Raw genomic sequence first — 6,102 nt, forward strand, 5'->3', positions numbered from 1 at the left:
TGTCTTAATATTATCATGAAAATAGTTCCGACTTTACAGACTCCCTGAAACTCTCTCAGGCACCCCCAGAGCCTGTGGACTACACTTGGAGAACCAAAGAATATACAAATATTCATTCAGCCCTTTCTAGGGACACTGTTTTGGACAGTATGAATGAATAAGTGAGCCCAACAGGAAAGTACCCTGACTTCCCGGAGCTTATATTGTAATATAAGGGCCTGGCGTCATTGCCTCACATATTACTCAATAATTTTTTTTAATTTTAATTAAGAGAGCGCGTGCACACACCAAGTAGGGGGAGAAGGGCAGAGGGAGAGAGAGAATCTCAAGCAGGCTCCGCGCCCAGCGCAGAGCCTGACCGTGGAGCTGGATCTCAGGACCCTGAGATCATGACCTGAGCAAAAATCAAGAGTGTGATGTTTAACTGACTGAGCCACCCAGGCTTCCCTTGAGTAAATGTTGTTTTTGTTTTTCTCAGTTACACTAGTCACATTTATTTTGTGTGTGTGTTTTATTTTATTTTATTTTATTTTATTTTTTCAGTTCCTAGAGTCATTGTTTACGCACCACACCCAGTGCTCCATGCAATATGTGCCCTCCTTAATACCCACCACCAGGCTCACCCGACCTCTCATTCCCCTCCCCTTGAATAAATGTTTTTTAATAAATTTATTAAACAATTTGAATGTAATATAGGTTTCTCACTCGGCGCCATATCTTGACCTTATTTTTTCAGTGATAATTTCTAACACTCGGTAAGGGGGCCAATCTTTATCATACCCAAAATGCGTGTACCTTTCCAGGCAGTTTCATTTTGCTTGAGAAAATCAGCGTCAGGGTTATAGTGCATGATTTGAAAAGTGTAGGTTTTAATTAGAATCCAGTAACTACCAAGAAGTCACAGGAGAATCAAACTGACCAGGGGAGTTAAGAAAGACAGATAGCTCTTAAGTATATTTGCCATTTATTTATTTATTTATTTATTTATTTATTTTTATTTTTTTTAAGATTTTATTTATTTATTTGACAGAGAGATCACAAGTAGGCAGAGAGGCAGGCAGAGAGCGAGGAGGAAGCAGGCTCCCTGCGGAGCAGAGAGTCCCGATGCGGGGCTCGATCCCAGGACCCTGAGATCATGACCTGAGCCACCCAGGCGCCCCTATATTTGCCTTTTAAAAGAGAGTGCTTGTTAATGCCAAATGAATAAATCTTTTACAATAGAATGTCAAGGAGTAGTGAAAATGAAACAAAGAATCTCACACCCATTAGGAGACGACTACTATCAAAGAAACCCAAAACAACAAGTATTTGTGGGGATGTGGAGAAACCGGAACCCTTGTGTGCTCTTGGAGGGAATGTTAAATAGTACCCCCACTGTGGAATATGATTTGGCAGTTCCTCAAAATATTAAAAACAGAACCAACACATGATCCAACAATTCCACTTCTGGAAACTGAAGCAATGTTACACAAACAAAAAAATGGACCCAAAATGGAGTCACTTGTGCTAAGCCCTTGTCAGTATACCAAGACTTAAAATCTAACCTAATTGCTGTTTCAACCCCTCCCAGGAATGTAATGTTAACTGGTTAGTCTAGCGAGGTAACCTTGTCCGCACTAGCGAGGTAATCTGCCTGAAAGACTCCTTCCATCTCCCAGAGGAAGATAAGATAATCCAATTTTCCCGTCCCTGCCCCCATTTCTCTATAAAAGCCTTCCATCTGGGGGCACCTACCTGGCTCAGTCCATATAGTAAAAAAAAAAAAAAACAACCTCTTCATTTCTTTTTTTTTATATTTTATTTATTTATTTGACAGACGGGCATCACAGAGAAGCAGGCAGAGAGAGAGGGGGAAGCAGGCTCCCTGCTCCCTGCTGAGCAGAGAGACCGATCCGGGGCTCGATCCCAGGACCCCAGGATCATGACCTGAGCCGAAGGCAGAGGCTTTAACCCACTGAGCCACCCAGGCGCCCCACAACTCTTCATTTCAAGCCCCATTTCGGGCATAGAGATTACTTTAAAAAATTTTTTAAAGAAACCTCCCATTTTGTATGCTCTTCAGAGCTCCTTTCCTGTTTGCTGGGTGGGATGCTGCTCAGTTCATCAATCATTGAATAAAGTTAACCTGATCTTTAAATTTACTCAGTTGAATTTTTGTCTTTTAACACCCAGAAGAATTGAAAGCGGTGTCTCAAAAAGATATCCGTACACCCATGCACCGAGCAGCATTATTTATAATAGCTGAAACGTGGAAGCAACCCAAAGGTCCACCAGCGGATGAATGGATGAACAAAATGCAATGCATGCCTACAACGGGATATTCTTCAGTCTCAAAAAAAAAAAAAAAAAAAAAAAAAAATTCTGACATATGCTGCAAGGCATGAACCTTGAGAACATTGTGCGACACGAAATAAGCCAGTCACAAAGAGATAAGTACGATGTGATTCCACTTCTATGATCCTTCGTGTAGTCCGAATCTTAGAAAGTACAATGATGGCTGCCAGGGGCTAGGGAGAGGAGGAATGGGGAATTTTTGTTTAATGGGTATAGAGTTCCAGATTTACAAGATGAACAGAGTTCTGGAGATGGATGATGGTGATGGTCGCACGACAGTAGAGTGCCTTTAGTCATCCTGAATTGCACCATTAAAATGGTGCAGGTGGTAATTTTTTTCGAAGATTTTTTAAAAATTTATTTATTTGACAGACAGATATCTCAATAGGCAGAGAGGCAGGCAGAGAGAGAGGAGGAAGCAGGCTCCCTGCGGAGCAGAGAGCCCGATGCGGGGCTTGATCCCAGGACCCTGAGATCATGACCTGAGCGGAAGGCAGAGGCTTAACCCGCTGAGCCACCCAGGCACCCCCAGATGGTAAATTTTATGTTATGTCTATTTTGCCATCATTTTAAAAATTGAGGGAAAAATGAAACAGAATTTCAGACAGGAGGGAAGAAAATGTTTCAGAAGTGCTATATACTTCCGCCCACTCCTTAAATCACAGAGAAGCAGCTATCCGCTGTACCTACAATAGTTCCTGTTTATAAGCTCCAGTATACGGCATTCCTTTCATACGTTTACGGTCCATCCCACAGAAATGCTGCAAGTTCGGTCTTTTTATTTTTTTTAGGATTTTATTTATTTGACAGAGAAAGACACAGTGAGAGAGGGAACACAGGGGGAGTGGGAGAGGGAGAAGCAGGATTCCCAAGAGGAGCGAGGAGCCCCATGTGGGGCTCCATCCCAGGACTCTGAGATCATGACCTGAGCAGAAGGTAGACACTTAATGACTGAGCCACCCAGGCTCCCCTACAACTTAGATCTTAAGTGATATTTCCATGTTTCAGATTTTTATGTTGGCCAAGGCTCAGAGAGGTTAAGGAATTTGTTCGGAGTTACACAGCAGACAAAAAGTAGAGAAAGAACTGAATCCAGCTCAGCCTGATTCCAAGACCTTGTTCCTTTTTGCAGCACCCAACTTCCTCTCTTCCTTACATTCCTTGTGATTTTAGGAACTTCACGTGAGAGACACATTTCCTGTGGGCATAAGCAATGTGACTTCAAGTGTTGTCTCGAGCAAGATTATTATGACCCGAGTTGCCAGTTAGAGCAAGATTATTATGACCCGAGTTGCCAGTTACGCTTAGAAGGAGAAGAAACTCTGAGGGTCTGAAGAACTTAAAATGCCACCATTCTTATGGGAAGAGAAAAGACCTGAACCCATTTGATCCTAAAAGAGTTTCAAAAAAGCTATTGTTATGCAGAAGCTTTAGGTTTAAGAGTTTGACATTCATCCCTGACAATTCCAGAAATTAAGTAGAGCTCTGAGTAGATTGCTGATTAGCATAAACCAGCGCTGTTCTGCTACCTGAGAAGAAAAAGTGGCCTGTGACTCCCTTAATTCAAGAACAGTGTAGAGCATCTGTGCGGTGATGTGTCTCTCTACTTTGAAATGCCCATATAAAGAGCCAGAATTTACTAACAAACTATATGTGCTAGACTTGAAACGGTTTCCCGATGACGTAGGTTTAAGAAAATGGTGACATTTAGCCTAAAGCAGTAAGACCTTGTTCCCCAAGGAACTTGCTTACTTACTTACAAGGCTGAATTTCAATACTAGAAGGATAATATGAAAGAGGAATTGGGCTCACAGAACACAACTGTGTGCAACCACACACCCAGAATTAGGAGGAATTGGTGGTATTTGCATGGAAAAGCAGAACTCGGCTGAGTTAACAGTTAGAGATAACATCAAACTTCAGTTCTACCACCTTCTTGATGAACGCCCCTGGTCAGATTTGCAACTTCTTAGCCTTTTCTGTAAAATGGAAATGGTAATTCCCACTTCTCTGCATTGTTTAGGGTTAAATAACATTCATCAAGTCCTGAACAGAATTCCTAGTGCTGGGGTGAGCATCAGTCACAGTAGCTAATATCATTAGAACTCATTTTCTCTTCATTACAGTTACTAAAAACAAAACAGGACACTTTGGGATGGAGAGAGTAGATGGATTTTTTTTTAAGATTTTATTTATTTATTTGACAGACAGAGATCACAAGTAGGCAAAGAAGCAGGCAGAGAGAGAGTAGGAAGCAGGCTCCCTGCTGAGCAGAGAACTGATGCTGGGCCCCATCCCAGACGCTGGAATCATGACCTGAGCTGAAGGCAGAGACTTTAACCCACTGTGCCACCCAGGTGCCCTGAGTAGGTGGATTTTTACCTCTTCCTGATACCCAACCCAAATGTCTCAGGAAGAACCTCCCTCTTCTTTGCGCTCTCAGGGCTCTATCAGCAAAAGTATTACGATATTGCTCGGCTAGGTTTCTTACATGGCAATTCTCCGGAGCCCCGCACAGTGCCTGGCTCAGCAAAACCAGTCTGTAAATACAGGCCCTTGCAATCTGAGGTGGAGTATAGGTAGACCAGTCGCTTTTCTTCTTCACCTCTGATTAGAAGAATATTTGAATATTCAACATAAGGAAGAAAAAGTCATATTCTGGTAGTTCTTTTTTAAAGTTTTTACTTATTTATTATTTGACAGAGGGAGAGAGAGTGCAAGCAGGAGGAGCGGCAGACAGAGGGAGAGGGAAAAGCAGGGTCCCAGTGAGCGAGGAGCCAGGTGCAGGGCTCGATCCCATCACCCCGAGATCACACCCTCCTGATCAGAGCTGGAAGCAGATGCTTAACGCATTCAGCCACCTAGGCACCCCTGGTAGTTCTGTTTAGTTCCCGGTTATATAGGAAAAAAGAATAAAGGGGGGAGAGAGAGAGACACACACACACACACACACACACACACCCCTGATGTGGAGATGATGGAAGGTTAATCACCTCCCCTCTCCATTGGGTAGGAGAACATTTCATTAATTCACTTAATCATTTATTCACAAAATATTACTTGACAACTGTATGCCAGGGATTGTACTGGGCACCAGGTACAGAGCAGTGAACAACACAAGGCGAAATTTCTGCCCTTAGGGGAGTTTCAAGGCCAGCAGACAGATATTAACTAATGACAATAAAATGGGGTGAATAACGTGAGAGACTGAATTTCCAATATGAAAAGAACTGGGGACAGCGATATAGTTGAAATCAGAACCAAACCGTCTGTCTCAAAGAATAACAATTGTGGTTTTTACCTACTTCTATGTTTTGGGAGGTGACTGGGTGAGAAGTGCTCAGGGAGGTAAGAGGGTTGCGCACTAGAGCTCTCCCTTGGCACAGCCGATGAAAAAGGTAAGTTTAGGATGCCATGATAACAACTACCAGGGGGACCTAAACTAGTCTAAAGGGTCAGGCAAGACCTCGAAAGGGAAGTAGGAGCTTTAAACAAATTTGAGGCGGAAACTGAGGATTACGTAAATTATTGGTCTGAAAAAGCTCTGGTTCGAAACCTATTTCGATTAAACATTTTCGAGGATGTGAATTACTGTCCAGAAGTGGTTGATTTTTCGGACCAACCGCCATGGAGCTCGCTTGTGGAACCACAAATTCCAATTCTCTAGGCGGCAACGTTCTAAAAACTACATTCGCGGCGGCGCTTGCAGTTAAAAAAAACTGAAACTCCCCGAAACCCTCGCAAACTCCGCGCGGCGGCTGCGTAGGA

This window comes from Meles meles, chromosome 18, assembly GCF_922984935.1.
Source record: "Meles meles chromosome 18, mMelMel3.1 paternal haplotype, whole genome shotgun sequence".
Classification (NCBI taxonomy): Eukaryota; Metazoa; Chordata; class Mammalia; order Carnivora; family Mustelidae; genus Meles; species Meles meles.